Raw genomic sequence first — 22161 nt, forward strand, 5'->3', positions numbered from 1 at the left:
GACGTTTTTCATATGCTTACTATTCTAGAAAATTAGCTAATAAAGAGGTTATGGATAGAAAGTGGTTGGTTTACTCTAAAGAGTTGGACAAAGTTTTTTGTTTTGTCTGCAAGTTGTTCAAATCAAACCAGAGCAGGTCTTTGCTAGCATCTGATGGATTAAGGGACTGGAAGCGTCTCAGTGGAAGACTCCAAGAACATGAGAGTAGTATAGAGCATTTAACAAACATGAACACATGGAATGATGTAAGGTTGAGGTTAAGAAATAATCAAACACTTGATGATGACATGCAGCGGGAGGTTGCAAAGGAAAAAGAGCGGTGGAGACAGGTTTTGCTAAGAATAATTTCTGCAGTGAAGTTTCTTGCAAAACGTAATTTGGCATTTCGAGGAACAAATGATAAGTTGTATGAAGAAAATAATGGTAATTTTCTGGGCACGGTTTAAATGATTGCTGAATTCGATCCTGTGATGCAAGAACATATTAGGCGCATTCAAAGTAAAGAAATACATCATCATTATCTTGGCCACACTATTCAGAATGAGTTGATTTCTCTCCTTGGTGACGCCGTGAAAAAGGTTATCTTACGCACCATAAAGGATGCCAAGTATTTCTCTATTATATTGGACTGTACCCCGGATGTGAGCCATGAAGAGCAAATGACACTAATTGTGCGTTGTGTCAATATGTCAGGTAACATTCCGAGAGTGGAGGAATTTTTCCTAGAGTTCTTAAAGGTTGATGACACATCAGGATTGGGTCTTTTTAATGTATTGATAGATGCATTGGATTCTCTTGATTTAAATGTTGCTGATGTGAGAGGGCAAGGTTATGACAATGGCTCCAACATGAAGGGAAAAAATCAAGGTGTTCAGACTCGGTTCCTTCAAGTTAACCCCAAAGCATTATATATGCCATGTGCATGTCATAGTTTGAATCTCACTCTTTGCGATATGGCGAAATCTTGCGAACAAGCTATTTCATTTTTTGGTATTATACAACGTATATACGTACTGTTTGCACGTTCTACTAAAAGGTGGAAGATTTTGCTTGATAATGTTCCAAATCTGACTCTTAAACCTTTATCTAATACTCGTTGGGAGAGTAGAATAAAGAGCGTGCAACCTATAAGGTATCAAACTGCACAAGTAAGATCAACTTTGAAGGAACTAGAGAAGTCTTCTACGGATGATCCAACTGCAGTAAGTGATGCTCAATCTTTGTTCAGTGCACTTGGGAAATTTGAGACTTTAGTTGGTATGGTTATTTGGCATGATATTCTATTTTCTGTCAATATGGTGAGCAAAAAGTTACAGGAAAAAATTATGTGCATCGATGCTACTCTCAAACACATTGAAGGAGTCATTTTATATTTTGAGAAGTACAGAGATGAAGGCTTCTATTCTAGTATTAAGAGTGGCAAAGTCATTGCAGAAAATATGGACATAGAGCCAAAATTTCGTACAAAACGTCAAAGTAAAAGGAAGAGGCATTTTGATGAAATCAATGATGTAGATGAAGATCCACAACTGTCAGCTATTGAATCTTTCAGAGTTACTTACTTCCTTGTCATTGTTGGCACTGCAATTGCTTCATTGACTAGTCGATTTGAGCAACTGAAGGCATTTGAAAAGGTGTTTGGTTTCTAGTTCAACTCAAACAATCTAAAGTCCTTGGACGATAGTAATCTACGAAAATCTTGCGCTACTTTTGCTGAAACTTTTACTCACAAAAAGTCACATGATGTTGATCTTGATGATTTTTTCTCCGAGTTAAAAGTGTTGCAAATAACTTTGCCAGATGATTTGATGTCAGCACCAGAGATTCTTTAATTTGTTACAGCTGTAGACTGCTATCTAAATGTATCTGTTGCCCATCGGATCCTCTTAACTGTACCAGTGACCGTAGCCTCGGCTGAAAGAAGTTTCTCTAAATTAAAACTGCTGAAAAATTGTTTGAGGTCAACTATGTTACAAGACAGATTGAATGGCTTGGCTATGTGTTGTATTGAGAAGGATGTCTTGGACAAAACTGATCTTCATACTCTCATCAATGATTTTGCATCTAGAAATGCCCGAAGAAGATTTTTTGTAAAGCACTGAAGTATTATTTTTCATGAACTCATATGAACTTCGTTCTTATTTGAGGTAATTAAACTAGCAGCGAATATTATTTCTTAAATTTTGCTACTCTTAATAATGTATGGTCGGATATAATTTTTTATATTTTGTGTTTATATTTCTATAGATGCATACATATATTATCCATAGGGTTCATTTTTTAACTTTGTCCAAGGGCCCCGAAAAATATAGAGCCGGCCCTGCTTGGCTGAAAGGCCCCCTGACAGCGTCGGGCGAGAGATGGCCACGACTGTGTCGTGTGACTGCTAAGCTAGCGGAGGTGACGCCAGCTGAACAAAGTCAGCACTGTCATCAAGACCAAACAGTTCCAGCAGTTCTTCCACAATGTGAAGTTGCACATATGTGGGGCAGACGTGCTCATGGCCCCAACATTCTCCACATTTGAAAGACAGCCCCCGAGTGCGCGTGTAATCATGCAGTGCTTTGACCTTGGAGTTATCCGCACGTGCATTTTCCACCCCACAGTGATCCACTACCGGTGTTGACGAAGAGGCGGGAGGTGGGCGTCGCGGATGTGGCAAGGGCAACAAAGTGCCTGCCTGTAGGAGTGTGTCATTGCCGCGCGGCGTGACCCATTGCTGGTGCAGAGGCTGCGCCGAGTCGCTGACTTCCTGTTGCAACAGTGCGAGAGAGCGTGTCATGTCCAGATCAGGTGGACGCTGTATGAGGACCACCGCTCGAATGTCCGCCGGCAGTCCCCTGACAAACCGAGTCAGATAGAAGAATGGGTGAATTGAATCCGAATATGATGATAAATGATTAACAATCACTTTGAAATGTTCAATGTAATTCGTTACTAAATACGTTTGGCGGACAGTATAAAACTGTCAGTTGAGCAACTGATGCCTATCTCGGCCAAAATTGCTCAGAACAGAGTTGTAAATGTTTCCCAATCAAATTCTGTGTGGCGGTTTTGGAGAGATTGCAGCCAATTGGATGCAGATCCAGAGAAATTGAGCGCCGCCATGGGCACCCAAAAAGTGGAGTGAATTCCAAACATAGCAAAATATTGTTCACAGAGAGTTTTCAATAGTTTGGGATTCTCTCGTGTGAACTGCGGAAACGCAACCGAAGGGTGAGATTGACCCAAACCGTTGAGCAGCTCACTTGCGTGAGACAAGGGGAAGGAAGGAGCACGGGCGATTGGAGATGAGACAGACCAGTGCCCGGGAGTGGTACTCGCGGCGCGGCCACCACCTGCTCCCGGTGAAGAGTGGCGTCGTCGTGGTCCGTGATACGTCTTCAACGTATCTAATTTTCCAAACTCTTTTGTCCTTGTTTTGGAGTCTAATTTGCGTGATTTAAATGTAACTAACCCGGACTCACGTTGTTTTCAACAGAATTTCCTTGGTGTTATTTTTGTGCAGAAATAAAAGTTTTCGGATTGACCTGAAAATTTACGAAGAATATTGGAGAAAGAATCAACCGGAGAGGGACCACCACCGGAGAGGGACCACCACCAGGTTACAAGCCTGCACGGCGCGACCCCCCTAGGGCGCGCTGATGACCCACACGTATATGGGGACAATTATAGCCTTTTTGATAAGTAAGAGTATCGAACCCAACGAGGAGCAGAAGGAAATGACAAGTGGTTTTCACCAAGGTAATGTCTGCAAGTGCTAAAATTGTAAGTGATGGAGTAGTTTGATAGCAAGATAATATGTAACGAGCAAGTAACGATAGTAGAATCAAAAGTGCAACAATGTAGCCCAATCCTTTTGAGGCAAAGGATAGGCCAAAACATTCTCTTAAGATAAGCAACGTGTTCTTGAGGGTACACGGGAATTTCATCTAGTCACTTTCATCATGTTGGCTTAATTCGTGTTCGATACTTTGATAATTTGGCATGTAGTTGGACCGGTGTTTAGGTGATGTTCTTACTTGAACAAACCTCTTACTTATGATTAACTCTCCCGCAAGCATTCACAACTACGAGAAAAGTATTAAGAATAAATTCTAACCATAACATTAAACTTTTGGATCAAATCGGACCCTTACAGAATAGCGCATAAGCTAGGGTTTAAGCTTCTGTCACTCTCGAGACCCATCATCTAATATCTACTCCAGAATGCATTCCCTTAGGCCCAAATATGGTGAAGTGTCATGTAGTCGACGTTCACACGACACCATTAAGGAAAGCACAACATACATATCATCAAAATATCGAACACATATCAAGTTCACATGTTTACTTGCAACATGATTCCTCCCGTGACCTCAAGAACAAAAGTAACAACTCACAAATGATAATCCTGCTCAAGATCAGAGGGGTATTAAATAGCATAATGGATCTGAACATATAATATTCCACCAAATAAACCATATAATAATCAACTACAAGATGTAATCAACACTACTAGTCACCCGCAATAACCAATCTATAGTTCTGGTACAAAGATTGAATACAAGAGATGAACTAGGGTTTGAGAGGAGTTGGTGATGTTGAAGATGTTGATGAAGATAGCCCTGCCAAAGAGGGTAGAGTTTTTGGTGATGATGATGACGATAATTTCCCCATCCGGGAGGGGTTCTGTCGGGGGGGCAAAAGTGCTCCTGCCCAAGTTCCGCCTCGAGACGGCGGCGCTTCGTCCCGAAAGTCCTCTCTTCCTTTTTTCTAGGCCAAAATGACTTATATACCAGAAGATGGGCCTGGGTGAGCACAACCCACCGGGGCGCGCCTGGGCTCCCTGGCTCGCCCAGGTGGGTTGTGCCCACCTGGTGGGCCCCTCTGGTACTTATTTGCTCCAATATTAGTCAAATATTCCATAAACATTCCTTGTAAAGTTTCAGCTCATTTGGAGTTGTGCAGAATAGGTAGCCTGACGTAGCTTTTTCAAGTCCAGATTTCGAGCTGCCAGAATTCTCCCCCATTGTATATACCTTGCATATTATGAGAGAAAAGGCATTAGAATTACTCCAAAAAGCATTATTATACAATAAAACAACATGAATAAGAGTAGGAAAACTTGATGCAAAATGGACGTATCAACTCCCTCAAGCGAAAACGAAAATCGAGAAACATGTCCACATGCTTAGAGAGAGAGAGGTGCCGATAAAAATAAAAATACGGACATAGCAGCCTCATGTAACTTATTATAACAACAAAAAACTATAACATAAAACTTTTATCATCGAACTTTTATCATAGGCTTCTCATGAACAAGTGACAATTCATCACAACATCTAAGTATAAAGCATAAACTCTATTGGAAACCAACAAACTATGTTCGCAGTCAACTTTGCAACTACAATTCATCATCTTTTCAAGAAGGGTCACATATCGGAGCCTTTAGGAAAGTCCACATACTAAACCATCATTTAGTCTTCTATAATTTCTAACACTCACCGCGTACACATGAGCAAACATTTCAAGCAGACACATAGAAAGATAGGGGCTTATAGTTTCGCCTCCCAACGAATTCACCTCAAGGGTGATGTCAACAATAATAACTCTTGATACCCATATTCAACTGGATATATGTGCCTAGATCTTTCCTCACCACATGATGCTTGCCAAAGGAGAAAATAAAAAGGAATAGAGAGAAAAACTTTGACTCTTGCATGAAAGTAAATACATAAAAGTAAAAGATAGGCCCTTCACAGAGGGAAGCACAGGTTGGCATGCGCTTTTTGTTTGTATGCCCAACCCCTTAGTGCAAGAGAACATCACGTTATATTGCCCATTGTGATGGCAACCTTTATTATGCAGTCTGTCGCTTTTATTCTTCACAATCACAAGTTTGTGCAACGCTCAATTTTCCCTTACACTAAATAATCTTACACTTTTAGAAGCGATTTTTATTGCCCTTTTTGCACTGATGACAACTTACTGGAAGGATCTTACTCGATCCATAGGTAGGTATGGTGGACTCTCAAACAAGATTTTGGTTTAAAGGTTTTGGATGCACAAGTAGTATCTCTACTTAGTGCGGAGTTTTTGGCTAGCAAAGATAGGGGCAAGCACCACATGTTGAAGGATCCATGACAATATAACTTCTTTGCGAATATGAACAAACATAATTCATTACGTTGTCTTCCTTGTCCAACATCAATAATTTTGGTATATAATATTTTGATGGGTGCTCATAGTCACAAAAGATTTCCAGGATAGTTTATTTGCATGTGAATCTTCTCTTCCCTTATTAATTCTTTCATGAGTTGCATCATTGACCAATGCTATGTTTATCAATCTAGAATACAATTTTCTACTTATACTTTTCCTTATGTAATGTCATCACTTACCATAAGATTATCATACGATATTTTTCATTTATTTCCTTTCTTTTTATTGGAAGAAGAAACTAAAGAAGGCAAAACTCAAACTAAACTTTATTATATATCTCGCACACGATTGCATAGATTGATCACTAAGCAAACTCTTGGAAAGAAAGGATCGAACTAAAATTTATTCATCTAAAGCAAAACATAACCATGGATTGAACTAAGAAAAGTAAAGGCAAAAGATAGTGGAGATGATACGATACCGGGGCAACTCCCCCAAGCTTGGCGAAAGCCAAGGGGAGTGCCCATACCCGATACTCAATTTTCTTTTGGTGATGAAGAAGGAGCTGGTGGTGATTGATACATCTCCATCGTATCTAGTTTTCCAAACTCTTTTGCCCTTGTTTTGGACTCTAATTTCCATGATTTGAATGGAACTAACCTGGACAGACGCTGTTTTCAGCAGAATTGCCTTGGTGTTATTTTTGTGCAGAAATCAAAGTTCTCCAAACGTCCTGAAAATTTATGGGGAGCGGTTTTGGAAAATAAGAAAAATATCTACGCCAAGTTCCACCTCAGGGGGTGGGCCAGTGGGCCACAAGCCCTGGCTCCGCCACCGCCCCCCTGGTGGCGGTGGGCAGGCTTGTGGGGACCACACGGCTCTGCCGCCCCCAATATCAGGTCTATAAGATCCCTTTCGTCCCAGAAAAAATAAAAAGAGAAGTTTTCGTCTCGTTTGCGATACGGAGCCGCCGCCACCACCTGTTCTTCATCTGGAGGGAAGATCTGCAGTCCGTCTTGGGCTTCGGAGAGGGGAAATCGTCGCCATCGTCATCATCAACCTTCTTCCCTCTCCAATTCCATGAAGCTCTTCGTCGTCCGTGAGTAATCTATTCGTAGGCTCGCTGGACGGTGATGAGTAGGATGAGATCTATCATGTAATCGAGATAGTTTTGATGGGGATTGATCCCTAGTATCCACTATGTTCTGAGATTGATGTTGCTACTACTTTTCCATGCTTAATGCTTGTCACTAGGGCCCGAGTGCCATGATTTCAGATCTGAAATTATTATGTTGTCACCAATATATGTGTGTTTTAGATCCGATCTTGCGAGTTGTAGTTACCTACTATGTGTTATGATCCGGCAACCCCAGAGTGACAATAACCGGAACCACTCCCGGTGATGAGCATAGTTTGAGGAGTTCATGTGTTCACCAAGTGGTAATACGTTGGTTCGGTTCTTTATTAAAATAAGAACCTTAATATCCCATAGTTTCCTTTTGGACCCCGCCGCCACGGGAGGGATGGACAATAGATGTCATGCAAGTTCTTTTCCCTAAGCACGTATGACGACACACGGAATGCATGCCTACATCACATTGACGAATGGGAGCTAGCCACATATCTCTCCGTGTTATAACTGTTGCATGATGAATATCAACCAAACAAATCACCGACCCATTGCCTACGAGTTTGTCCTACTGCTTATGTTACTTGTCTTGCTCTGCTGCTACTGTTGCTACTACTCTCGCTTGCTGCTGTTACTACTGTTGCTCCTGTTGTTACTTGTCTTGGTCTGTTGCTACTGTTGCTACTACTGTTGCTACTTGCTACTACTGTCACTATCGATGTTCCTTGCCACTGTCGTTACTCGCTACCTTGGTGTTACTACTTTGCTTGCAGATACTAATCTTTCAGGTGTGGTTGAATCTGACAAATTCAACTACTAATACTCGAGAGTATTCTCTCACCTCCTGTTTTGGCGATCAACAAATTTGGGTCGAATACTCTACCCTTGAAAACTGCTACGATCCCACGCGCTGGTGGGCGTCAACAACATTCTTGTAGTTTCGATTGCCGGAGAGTGCTAGCAGCATTCTTCTGGTGCCGTTACAAGGGGAAGAATAGTTGACATCAAGAATTTTTCTGATGCCGTTGCAGGGGAAGGTTTGTTGTCATAAGCATTCGTCTAGCCATCGCCAGAGATTGCAATCAGCATTTTTCTGGCGTCGTTGCCGGGGAGGTATTTCTATATTCTCTGAGTCACTTAGGATTTATATCTGCTGATCACTATAAAGAATCTGAAGGATCCGAAGACCAAAGTCTTGCCCTCAACTATGAGGGGAGGTTAGGAATTGCCATCTAGCTCTACACTTGATTCACCTTCAGTTATGAGTAAGTTTGCGACATCACCTCCTCTAGAAATCTTGATATGTCACCTTTGCTTGATGATGCTTATGATGCTACTGCTAGAGATGCTATGCTTGATACTATGCCTAATGATACTATGCTTGATACTATGCCTGATACTATGCCTGATACTGCTAGAGATGCTATGCCTGATACTGCTAGAGATACTATGCCTGATACTCCTTTGCCTGATGATGCTATGCTTGATACTGCTAGAGATACTCCTTTGCCTGATGTTCCACTAGGAGTGTTCCTTGATGCTCATATTGCTAGAGTTACTGCCAATGCTCGTGATGCTTCTGATACTGCCGATACTATTGAGATAGAACCTGCTTTTGCTCCTGCTAGATCTAGCTCTCCTAGATATGAATTGCCTGATATAGCTAAGGGTTATGTAATAGAGGGAGAGATAGCTAAGGATTTTCTTGCGTGTAAGGATGCCTATGACGCTGAGAAATTACTTCTCAAGTGGAAGTAAAATTCTCGGGAAGTTAGGATGAAATACGACCCGAAGTTTGCCACTTCACCTATCTTTGTCACCGATAAGGATTATGAATTCTCTATCGATCCTGAGATAATCTCTCTAGTCGAATCTGATCCTTTTCACGGTTATGAGTGTGAGACGGTCGTAGCCCATCTTGCCAAACTACACGATATAGCCACCCTTTTCACTAATGAGGAGAAGATCCACCACTACTATATCCTTAAGATGTTTCCTTTCTCTCTAAAGGATGATGCTATAGCCTGGTTCACGTCTCTTGCTCCTGGATGTGTGAGTAGTCCCCAGGATATGGTCTATTACTTCTGTGAGAAATATTTCCCTGCCCATAAGAAGCAAGCTGCCTTGCAGGAAATATACAACTTTGCTCAACTCCGAGAAGAGAGTCTTCCACTAGCTTGGGGGAGGCTCGTCCAGCTACAAAATGCTTTGCCTGATCACCCTCTTAAGAAGAACGAGATACTTGATATCCTCTATAACGGACTTACCGATGCCTCTAGAGACCACCTAGATAGTTGTGTCGGTTGTGTTTTTAGGGAACAAACTGTAGAACAAGCTGAGACCCTATTGAATAACATCTTGATCAACGATAATGCTTGGACTATTCCCGAACCACCTCCTAAGCCAACTCCAAAGAAAAGAGGTATTCTATTCCTCAGTCCCGAAGATATGCAAGAAGCCAAGAAATCTATGCAAGAGAAAGGCATTAGATCTGAAGATGTCGAAATCTACCACCTATCAAAGAGATCGATGGTCTCGATAACCCGATACAGGTAGTAGAAGTGAATTCTCTGCGTAGGTTTGATGAGAGTGATATTCCTTTTGGCAAACCTCCTAGCCTATGCTTTGATGAATTTGACAACTTTGTTGCCAAACAACAGAGTTTCGATGATTATGTTAGCAGACATTTAGAACAAAGTACTCGTATGCTTAGCCATTTAAGTGCTTGTGTAGACAGAAATGTCACTGATCTGAAACTTCTGAGTAAACATGCCTCTATGATTACTACTCAGGTAGAACAAGTACTTAAAGCTCAGAATGACCTGCTCAATGAATTAAATGACAACTCTGTCAGAGTCATTACTAGAGGAGGCAAAATGACTCAGGAACCTTTGTATCCTGAAGGTCATCCTAAGAGAATTGATCAAGATTATCAAGGAATCAATGCTGATAAACCCAGTTATCGTAAGGAGAAGAAGAAGGATGATAGAAACCTACATGCCAGTTCACCAAATACCGTTACACCGGAAGAACCTAATGATATTTCTGCGTCTGATGCAGAAGCACAATCTGGTGATGAACATGAACCTGGTGACAATATGGACAGTGATGTTCATAATAATGCTCAACCTAGCAATGATGAGGATGTGGAGATTGAACCTACGGTTAATCCTGATAACCCACAACCTAACAAATATGATAAGAATGACTTCACTCCTAGGAAGCATGGTAAAGAAAGGGAGCCATGGGTTCAGATACCTATGCCCTTCCCTCCTAAGCCATCCAAGAAAAAGGATGATGAGGATTTTGAGCGCTTCGTTGAGATGATAAGACCCATCTTTCTGCAGATGCGGTTAATTGATATCCCAAGATGTCTCCGTATGCCAAGTACATGAAAGATATCGTGACTAATAAATGGAAGATACCAGATCTTGAGATCTACACCATGCTTGCCAATTACACTTTCAAAGGTGGAACTCCTAAGAAACTTGGTTATCCTGGAGTGCCCACTATATGTTGCTCCATTAAAGGAAACTACGTAAGAACTGCCTTATGTGACCTTGGAGCCGGTGTTAGTGTTATGCCGCTTTCTCTTTATTGTAGACTTGAATTGGATAAGTTGACACCCACTGAAATTTCACTGCAAATGGCCGACAAATCAACTGCTTTCCTTATCGACATTTGCGAGGATGTGCCTGTTGTGGTTGCTAACACCACTATCTTAACAGACTTTGCTATCTTGGATATTCCTGAGGACGATGCCATGGCTGTCATCCTCGGAACACCCTTTTTAAACATTGCAGGGGCTGTTATAGATTGCAACAAAGGCAATGTCACTTTCCATGTCAACGGTAATGAGCATACCGTGCACTTTCCGAAGAAACGATATCAAGTACATTGCATCAATGCTATCGAAAAGACTTCATCGATTCTTATTGGGATCTTTGAATGCCCTATTCCTCGTGTCAAGATGAAGTATGATTTTCTTGTTGGGGAGATACATATCCCCATTGAGGTGACTTAGTGGCTATTCGAAAATTCTCCGTTCTCTTTTGCGATTCGAGAAGGTTTTGTCATGAGGACTTGATCAACCCCATTGACGGATTTCTTACGATGACCATGAAATGGATGAATCAGAGAGTCACATACCTCTGTTTTCAGCTTTCATTTTCTGTTGGTTAGAAGAAAAATGATAGAATTAGTTTAGCTTTTCCTGTTTTCTGTTTTAGCGTCCCGGAGAAAAATACCTTGAAAATAAAAGTTCTCCGATGGTCTTGAAAATTTAGTATGATTTTTTCTGGAATTTTTGAAAATTACTGGTCCTGAGAACTGGTCTGGGGGCCAGACCAGTGGGCCACAAGCCCTGCCACCGCCACCTACCCCCTAGTAGCGGAGTGCAAGCTTGTGGGGCCCACAGGGACCCCCTCCACTCATTCCAGCTCCCAGCCTCTTCTTCCACCTCCAGAAAAAATTGTTTCGCAGCTCAAACCCGTGTTCTTGCTCATTTGGCTGTGATTTTCGATCTCCTTGCTCAAAGCACCATTCTCCGAACCGTTTTGGGGAAATTACTCCTTGGTAAGTGACTCCTCCATTAGTCCAATTAGTTTTTGCTCTAGTGCTTTATCCTTCGCGTATTCCTGCTACCTTGGTGACCCTGTTCTTGAGCTAGAAATGTTGATTTTAGCTGGTCCCAAGTAGTTTTAGCGCATGATACGGTCTCTAGGCACTAGTAGGAGTAGTTGCTACAAGTTGGGTTAATCCTTGTTCACTTTTCTTTCGAAGTCTCTAAAAATTTCAGAATTTTTCAGAGCTAGAAAAAGGAAAAGATGAGGAGGTTCTCGAGAGGCTCTTCAAGCCGTAACCCCAAGGAGGATGAGAAGAACCACCCCAAGTACGTAGTCCCTCGAGTCACAGAAGTTTGAGCGTGCGAGTGGCCAAGTGATGAATTTTTGCGCGCCACCTGACTTTATGAAGACTTTTATTACTTGGTAGAGAATGCAGGTCTTACTGCGTTCGTTGAAGATAAGTGCTCACAATACCTCCTCCTCACCAATATTTTCATTCAAAGCTTCAACTTTTATCCGAGGAAGAATCATCCCACGGTTTAGTTCATGATATACGATGTCCCCCAGTGCATGACGTTGCAGGATTTTTGCAATGTATGCAAATTACCTTATGTTGGGGATATCCGTGACCCTCGTCCACGGGACTTGGAGGATTTCATTGGTTCTGTTGCTGTTGGAGAGGAGAGAGGAGTGTCTCATGCTAGAATTGCTAGCATACATTTTCCTGTGCTTTGGTACTTCTCATTATTTGTGGGAAAATGTTTGATTGGCCGTGGGGAGGTTGGATCACTTAGTTCTCCAGACCTTGCGGTTTTGCGCGAAGGCCTTTATAACGATAAGACTTATAGCTTGGGCGCTATAGTAGCTCAACAGTTGAACCTGAACCGTTCTAAAGGTGTTGTCTATGGAGGTATCTATGCTACCCGTCTTGCCACACACTTTGAGATACCCATTAGACTGGGAGAGGAAGGAGAGATGCTTCTCCTTGAGAAATATCTGGATTATGAAAGCATGGTTCGCCATGATTTTCTGGATAGAGATGCTAGTAGACGGATGATTTATAACCTGGTATTTAGTCAGGGTACTCGAGAGACTATTACTTTGCCTGCTTCTTCTTTGTTCGATCTTCATGCAGGCAGGTACAATATTATGCCCGCGGACATCTGCGCATATTGGGGCTTGGCCCAACCACAGGCGCCCGTGCCTGAGCCGCCAGTCGAGTACCAGACGCCAGTTTTGTTGGGGAATGTCGCATGGGAAACAAAAAATTTCCTACGCGCACGAAGAACTATCATGGTGATGTCCATCTACGAGAGGGGATGTATGATCTACGTACCCTTGTAGACCGTACAGCAGAAGCGTTAGTGAACGCGGTTGATGTAGTGGAACGTCCTCATGTCCCTCGATCCGCCCCGCGAACTATCCCGCGATCAGTCCCACGATCTAGTGCCGAACGGACGGCACCTCCGTGTTCAGCACACGTACAACTCGACGATGATCTCGGCCTTCTTTATCCAGCAAGAGATACGGAGAGTTAGAAGAGTTCTCCGGCAGCGTGACGGCGCTCCGGAGGTTGGTGATGATCTTGTGTTTGCAGGGCTCCGCCCGAGCTCCGCAGAAACGCGATCTAGAGGTAAAACTGTGGAGATATGTGGTCGGGCTGCCGTGGCAAAGTTGTCTCAAATCAGCCCTAAAACCCCACTATATATAGGAGGAGGAGGGGGAAGCCTTGCCTTGGGGTCCAAGGACTCCCAAGGGGGTCGGCCGAACCAAGGGGGAAGGTCTCCCCCCCCAAACCAAGTCCCACTTGGTTTGGAAGGTGGAGTCCTTCTTCCCTTTCCCACCTCCTCCTTTTTTTTTCTTTTCTCTTTGATTTTTCTTCCAATGCGCATAGGGCCCTTTTGGGCTGTCCCACCAGCCCACTAAGGACTGGTGCGGCACCCCCAATGCCTATGGGCTTCCCCGGGGTGGGTTGCCCCCCCGGTGAACTCCCGGAACCCACTCGTCATTCCCGGTACATTCCCGGTAACTCCGAAAACCTTCCGGTAATCAAATGAGGTCAACCTATATATCAATCTTCGTTTACGGACCATTCCGGAAACCCTCGCGACGTCCGTGATCTCATCCGGGACTCCGAACAACATTCGGTAACCAACATATAACTCAAATACACATAAAACAACGTCGAACCTTAAGTGTGCAGACTCTGCGGGTTCGAGAACTATGTAGACATGACCCGAGAGACTCCTCGGTCAATATCCAATAGCGGGAACTGGACGCCCATATTGGATCCTACATATTCTACGAAGATCTTATCGTTTGAACCTCGGTGCCAAGGATTCATATAATCCCGTATGTCATTCCCTTTGTCCTTCGGTATGTTACTTGCCCGAGATTCGATCGTCAGTATCCGCATACCTATTTCAATCTCGTTTACCGGCAAGTCTCTTTACTCGTTCCGTAATACAAGATCCCGCAACTTACACTAAGTCACATTGCTTGCAAGGCTTGTGTGTGATGTTCTATTACCGAGTGGGCCCCGAGATACCTCTCCGTCACACGGAGTGACAAATCCCAGTCTCGATCCATACTAACTCAACGAACACCTTCAGAGATACTTGTAGATCATCTTTATAGTCACCCAGTTACGTTACGACGTTTGATACACACAAAGTATTCCTCCGGTGTTAGTGAGTTATATGATCTCATGGTCATAGGAACAAATACTTGACACGCAGAAAACAGTAGCAATAAAATGATACGATCAACATGCTACGTCTATTAGTTTGGGTCTAGTCCATCACGTGATTCTCCTAATGACGTGATCCAGTTATCAAGCAACAACACCTTGTTCATAATCAGAAGACACTGACCATCGTTGATCAACTGACTAGCCAACTAGATGCTTGCTAGGGACAGTGTTTTGTCTATGTATCCACACATGTATATAAGTCTTCATTCAATACAATTATAGCATGGATAATAAACGATTATCTTGATACAGGAATTATAATAATAACTATATTTATTATTGCCTCTAGGGCATAATTCCAACAGTCTCCCACTTGCACTAGAGTCAATAATCTAGCCCTCACATCATCATGCGAATTACATTGTAATAAATCTAACACCCATACAGTTCTGGTGTTGATCATGCTTTGCCCGTGGAAGAGGTTTAGTCAGCGGGTCTGCTACATTCAGATTCATGTGCACTTTGCATACATTTACGTCCTCCCCTTCGACGTAGTCGCGGATGAGGTTGAAGCGTCGTTTGATGTGTCTGGACTTCTTGTGAAACCATGGTTCCTTTGCTAGGGCAATGGCACCCGTGTTGTCACAGAACAAGGTTATTGGATTCAGTGCGCTTGGCACCACTCCAAGATCCGTCATGAACTACTTCATCCACACCACCCTCCTTAGCCACCTCCGAGGCAGCCATGTACTCCGCTTCACATGTAGAATCTGCTACGACGCTCTGCTTGGAACTGCACCAGCTTACCGCACCCCCATTAAGAATAAATACGTATCCGGTTTGTGACTTAGAGTCGTCCGGATCTGTGTCAAAGCTTGCATCGACGTAACCTTTTACGGCGAGCTCTTCGTCACCTCCATACACGGGAAACATCTCCTTAGTCCTTTTCAGGTACTTCAGGATATTCTTGACCCCCGTCCAGTGATCCACTCCTGGATTACTCTGGAACCTACCTGCCATACTTATGGCCAGGCTAACGTCCGGTCGAGTGCACAGCATTACATACATGATAGAACCTATGGCTGAAGTATAGGGGACGGAGCGCATATGCTCTCTATCTTCATCAGTTGCTGGGCACTGAGTCTTACTCAATCTCGTACCTTGTAAAACTGGCAAGAACCCTTTCTTGGACTGTTCCATTTTGAACTTCTTCAAAACTTTATCAAGGTATGTGCTTTGTGAAAGTCCTATCAGGCATTTTGATCTATCCCTGTAGATCTTAATGCCTAGAATGTAAGCAGCTTCTCCTAGGTCCTTCACAGAGAAACTTTTATTCAAGTAATCCTTTATGCTCTCCAAAAACTCTACATTGTTTCCAATCAGCAATTTGTCATCCACATATAATATTAGAAACACCACAGAGCTCCCACTCACTTTCTTGTAAATACAAGATTCTCCAACCACTTGTATAAACCCAAATTCTTTGATCACCTCATCAAAGCGTTTGTTCCAACTCCGAGATGCTTGCACCAGTCCATAAATGGATCGCTAGAGCTTGCACACCTTGTTAGCATTCTTAGGATCGAAAAAACCTTCGGGTTGCATCATGTACAACTCTTCCTTAAGGAAACCGTTAAGGAACGCCGTTTTGACATCTATCTGCCAGATTTCATAATCGAAAAATGCAGCTATTGCTAACATGATTCTGACGGACTTAAGCATCACTACAGGTGAGAATGTCTCATTGTAGTCAACTCCTTGAACTTGTGAAAAACCCTTTGCCACAAGTCGAGCTTTATAAACGGTCACATTGCCGTCAGCGTCCGTCTTCCTCTTAAAGATCCATTTGTTCTGAATAGCCTTGTGGCCCTCAGGCAGTACTTCCAAAGTCCACACTTTGTTCTCATACATGGATCCTATCTCGTACTTCATGACTTCTAGCCATTTGTTGGAATCTGGGCCCACCATTGCTTCTTCATAACTTGCAGGTTCATTGTTGTCTAACAACATGATTGATAAGACGGGATTACCGTACCACTCTAGAGCAGCACGTGGTCTCGTCGACCTGCGTGGTTCGACAGAAACTTGAACCGGAGTTTCATGATCATCATCATTAACTTCCTCCTCAACCGGCGTCGCAATGACAGAGGTTTCCCCTTGCCCTGCGCCACCATCCAGAGGGATGAGAGGTTCGACAACCTCGTCAAGGTCTATCTTCCTCCCACTCAATTCTCTCGAGAGAAACTCCTTCTCGAGAAAAGCTCCGTTTTTAGCAACAAACACTTTGCCCTCGGATTTGAGATAGAAGGTGTACCCAACTGTCTCTTTTGGGTAACCTATGAAGATGCACTTTTCCGCTTTGGGTTCCAGCTTTTCAGGCTGAAGCTTTTTGACATAAGCATCACATCCCCAAACTTTAAGAAACGACAACTTTGGCCTTTTGCCATACCACAGTTCGTATGGTGTCGTCTCAACGGATTTTGATGGTGCCCTATTTAAAGTGAATGCAGCTATTTCTAATGAATAACCCCAAAATGATAATGACAAATCAGTAAGAGACATCATAGATTGCACCATCTCTAATAAAGTACGATTACGACGTTCGGACACACCATTATGCTGTGGTGTTCTAGGCGGTGTCAAATGTGAAACAATTCCACATTGTCTTAAGTGAGCACCAAACTCGAAACTCAGATATTCACCCCCACGATCAGACCGTAGGAATTTGATCTTCTTGTTACGATGATTTTCAACTTCACTCTGAAATTGCTTGAACTTTTCAAATGTTTCAGACTTGTGCTTCATTAAGTAGACATAACCATATCTACTCAAATCGTCAGTGAAGGTGAGAAAATAACGATATCCGCCGCGTGCCTCTACGCTCATCGGACCACACACATCGGTATGTATGATTTCCAACAAGTCACTTGCACGCTCCATTGTTCCGGAGAACGGAGTTTTAGTCATCTTGCCCATGCGGCATGGTTCGCATGTGTCAAGTGAATCAAAGTCAAGTGACTCCAAAAGTCCATCGGCATGGAGTTTCTTCATGCACTTTACACCAATATGACCTAAGCAGTAGTGCCACAAAAATATGGCGCTATCATTGTTAGCTCTAACTCTTTTGGTCTCAATGTTATGTATGTGTGTATCACTATCAAGATTCAATATGAACAATCCTCTCACATTGGGTGCATGACCATAAAAGATGTTACTCATAGAAATAGAACAACCATTATTCTCCGACTTAAAAGAGTAACCGTCTCGCAATAAACAAGATCCAGATATAATGTTCATGCTCAACGCAGGCACTAAATAACAATGATTCAAGTTCATAACTAATCCTGATGGTAACTGAAGTGAAACTGTGCCGACGGCGATTGCATCAACCTTGGAACCATTTCCTATGCGCATCGTCACTTCATCTTTCGCCAACCTTCGTCTATTCCGCAGTTCCTGTTTCGAGTTGCAAATATGAGCAAGAGAACCGGTATCGAATACCCAGGCACTACTATGAGAGACGGTTAAGTACACATCAATAACAATTATATCAAATATACCTGATTTTTCTTTGGCCGCCTTCTTATCAGCCAGATACTTGGGGCAATTGCGCTTCCAGTGACCCATACCCTTGCAATAGTAACACTCTGTTTCAGGCTTAGGTCCACCTTTGGGTTTCTTCGTCGGATTGGCAACAGGCTTGCCGCTCTTCTTTGAATTACCCTTCTTGCCTTTGCCGTTTCTCTTGAAACTAGTGGTCTTATTCACCATCAACACTTGATGCTCTTTACGGAGTTCAGACTCTGCGACTTTCAGCATCGCAAAAAACTCGCCGGGAGACTTGTTCATCCCTTGCATGTTGTAGTTCAACACAAAGCCTTTATAGCTTGGCGGCAGTGATTGAAGGATTCTGTCAGTGATAGCTTCTTGCGGGAGTTCAATCCCCAGCTCAGCTAGACGGTTTGAGTACCCAGACATTTTGAGCACATGTTCACTGACAGACGAGTTCTCCTCCATCTTGCAAGCATAGAATTTATCGGAGGTCTCATACCTCTCGATCCGGGCGTTCTTCTGAAAGATAAACTTCAACTCTTGGAACATCTCAAATGCTCCATGACGCTCAAAGCGATGTTGAAGTTCCGGTTCTAAGCCATACAAGACTGCACATTGAACTACTGAGTAGTCCTCCTTACGTGCTAACCAAGCGTTCTTAACATCCTGATCAGCCGTAGCGGGTGGTTCATCTCCTAGCGTAGCATTAAGGACATAATCCTTCTTCCCAGCTTGTAAGATTAGCTTAAGATTACGAGCCGAGTCTACAAAGTTGCTTCCATCATCTTTCAACTTAGCTTTCTCTAGGAACGTATTAAAATTCAGGGTGACTGTCGCGTGAGCCATGATCTACAACACAAATATATTCAAAGTGGACTTAGACTATGTTCAAGATAATTAGAGTTTAACTTAATAAAATTACTCGCTAAACTCCCACTCAAAAAGTACATCTCTCTAGTCATTTGAGTGGTTCATGATCCACTTACACTAGCTCAAGTCCGATCATCACGTGAGTTGAGCATAGTTTCAGTGGTAAGCATCCCCATTCTAATCATATCATCTATATGATTCATGATCGACCTTTCAGTCTCATGTGTTCCGAGGCCATGTCTGCACATGCTAGGCTCGTCAAGCTTAACCCGAGTGTTCCGCGTGCGCAACTGTTTTGCACCCGTTGTATGTGAACGTTGAGTCTATCACACCCGACCATCACGTGGTGTCTCGAAACGACGAACTATAGCAACGATGCACAGTCGGGGAGAACACAATTTCGTCTTGAAATTTTAGTGAGAGATCACCTCATAATGCTACCGTCGTTCTAAGAAAAATAAGGTGCATAAAAGGATTAACATCACATGCAATTCATAAGTGACATGATATGGCCATCATTACGTGCTCCTTGATCTCCATCACCAAAGCACCGACACGATCTTCTTGTCACCGGCGCCACACCTTGATCTCCATCAATGTGTCGCCATCGGGGTTGTCGTGCTACTCATGCTATTACTACTAAAGCTACATCCTAGGAAAATAGTAAACGCATCTGCAAGCACAAACATTAGTTATAAAGACAACCCTATGGCTCGTGCCGGTTGCCGTACCATCGACGTGCAAGTCGATATTATCTATTACAACATGATCATCTCATACATCCAATATATCACATCACAAGCATACCCTGCAAAAACAAGTTAGACGTCCTCTAATTTTGTTGTTGCATGTTTTACGTGGTGACCATGGGTATCTAGTAGGATCGCATCTTACTTACGCAAACACCACAACGAAGATATATGAGTTGCTATTTAACCTCATCCAAGGACCTCCTCGGTCAAATCCGATTCAACTAAAGTTGGGGAAACTGACACCCGCCAGTCATCTTTGAGCAACGGAGTTACTCGTAGCGATGAAACCAGTCTCTCGTAAGCGTACGAGTAATGTCGGTCCGAGCTGCTTCGATCCAACAATACCGCAGAATCAAGAAAATACTAAGGAGGGCAGCAAAACGCACATCACCGCCCACAAAAACTTTTGTGTTCTACTCGAGAAGACATCTACGCATGAACCTAGCTCATGATGCCACTGTTGGGGAACGTCGCATGGGAAACAAAAAATTTCCTACGCGCACGAAGACCTATCATGGTGATGTCCATCTATGAGAGGGGATGTGTGATCTACGTACCCTTGTAGACCATACAACAGAAGCGTTAGTGAACGTGGTTGATGTAGTGGAACGTCCTCACGTCCCTCGATCCGCCCCGCGAACTATACCGCGATCAGTCCCACGATCTAGTGCCGAACGAACGGCACCTCCGCTTTCAGCACACGTACAGCTCGACGATGATCTCGGCCTTCTTGATCCAGCAAGACAGACAGAGAGGTAGAAGAGTTCTCCGGCAGCGTGACGATGCTCCGGAGGTTGGTGATGATCTTGTGTCAGCAGGGCTCCGCCCGAGCTCCGCAGAAACGCGATCTAGAGGTAAAACCGTGGAGATATGTGGTCGGGATGCCGTGGCAAAGTTGTCTCAAATCAGCCCTAAAACCCCACTATATATAGGAGGAGGAGGGGGGAGCCTTGCCTTGGGGTCCAAGGACTCCCAAGGGGGTCAGCCGAACCAAGGGGGAAGGTCTCCCCCCCCTAAACCGAGTCCCACTTGGTTTGGAAGGTGGAGTCCTTCTTCCCTTTCCCACCTCCTCCTTTTTTTTCTTTTCTTTTTGATTTTTCTTCCAATGCGCATAGGGCCCTTTTGGGCTGTCCCACCAGCCCACTAAGGACTGGTGCGGCACCCCCAATGCCTATGGGCTTCCCCGGGGTGGGTTGCCCCACGGTGAACTCCCGGAACCCATTCGTCATTCCCGGTACATTCCCGGTAACTCCGAAAACCTTCCGGTAATCAAATGAGGTCATCCTATATATCAATCTTCGTTTCCGGACCATTCCGGAAACCCTCGTACGTCCGTGATCTCATCCGGGACTCCGAACAACATTCGGTAACCAACCATATAACTCAAATACGCATAAAACAACGTCGAACCTTAAGTGTGCAGCCCCTGCGGGTTCGAGAACTATGTAGACATGACCCGAGAGAATCCTCGGTCAATATCCAATAGCGGGACCTGGACGCCCATATTGGATCCTACATATTCTACGAAGATCTTATCGTTTGAACCTCAGTGCCAAGGATTCATATAATCCCGTATGTCATTCCCTTTGTCCTTCGGTATGTTACTTCCCCGAGATTCGATCGTCAGTATCCGCATACCTATTTCAATCTCGTTTACCGGCAAGTCTCTTTACTCGGTCCGTAATACAAGATCCCGCAACTTACACTATGTCACATTGCTTGCAAGGCTTGTGTGTGATGTTGTATTACCGAGTGGGCCCCGAGATACCTCTCCGTCACACGGAGTGACAAATCGCAGTCTCGATCCATACTAACTCAACGAACACCTTCGGAGATACCTGTAGAGCATCTTTATAGTCACCAAGTTACGTTGCGACGTTTGATACACACAAAGTATTCCTCCGGTGTTAGTGAGTTATATGATCTCATGGTCATAGGAACAAATTCTTGACACGCAGAAAACAGTAGCAATAAAATGACACGATCAACATGCTACGTCTATTAGTTTGGGTCTAGTCCATCCCGTGATTCTCCTAATGACGTGATCCAGTTATCAAGCAACAACACCTTGTTCATAATCAGAAGACACTGACCATCGTTGATCAACTGACTAACCAACTAGAGGCTTGCTAGGGACAGTGTTTTGTCTATGTATCCACACTAACCAACGATTATCTCGATACAGGAATTATAATAATAACTATATTTATTATTGCCTCTAGGGCATAATTCCAACAAGTTTATCAATGGGAGCCAGAGGAGCTCACACATCAGTGGCATCCACAGTCTGCTCCGGAGTATCCTTGAGCTGGTGATTTCCCACCATGGGAGTAGACCAAGCTAGGCCAAAAGCCTAATCTTGGGGGAGTACGTGTTCTCACCGACTTTAAATTCATGCTTATGCTTTCACTTTGTTAGCGGGTGTTTACACTTTGCCACTGTATTATCCATGCTAGT

This window comes from Hordeum vulgare, chromosome 2H (genome assembly GCF_904849725.1).
Source record: "Hordeum vulgare subsp. vulgare chromosome 2H, MorexV3_pseudomolecules_assembly, whole genome shotgun sequence".
Classification (NCBI taxonomy): domain Eukaryota; kingdom Viridiplantae; phylum Streptophyta; class Magnoliopsida; order Poales; family Poaceae; genus Hordeum; species Hordeum vulgare.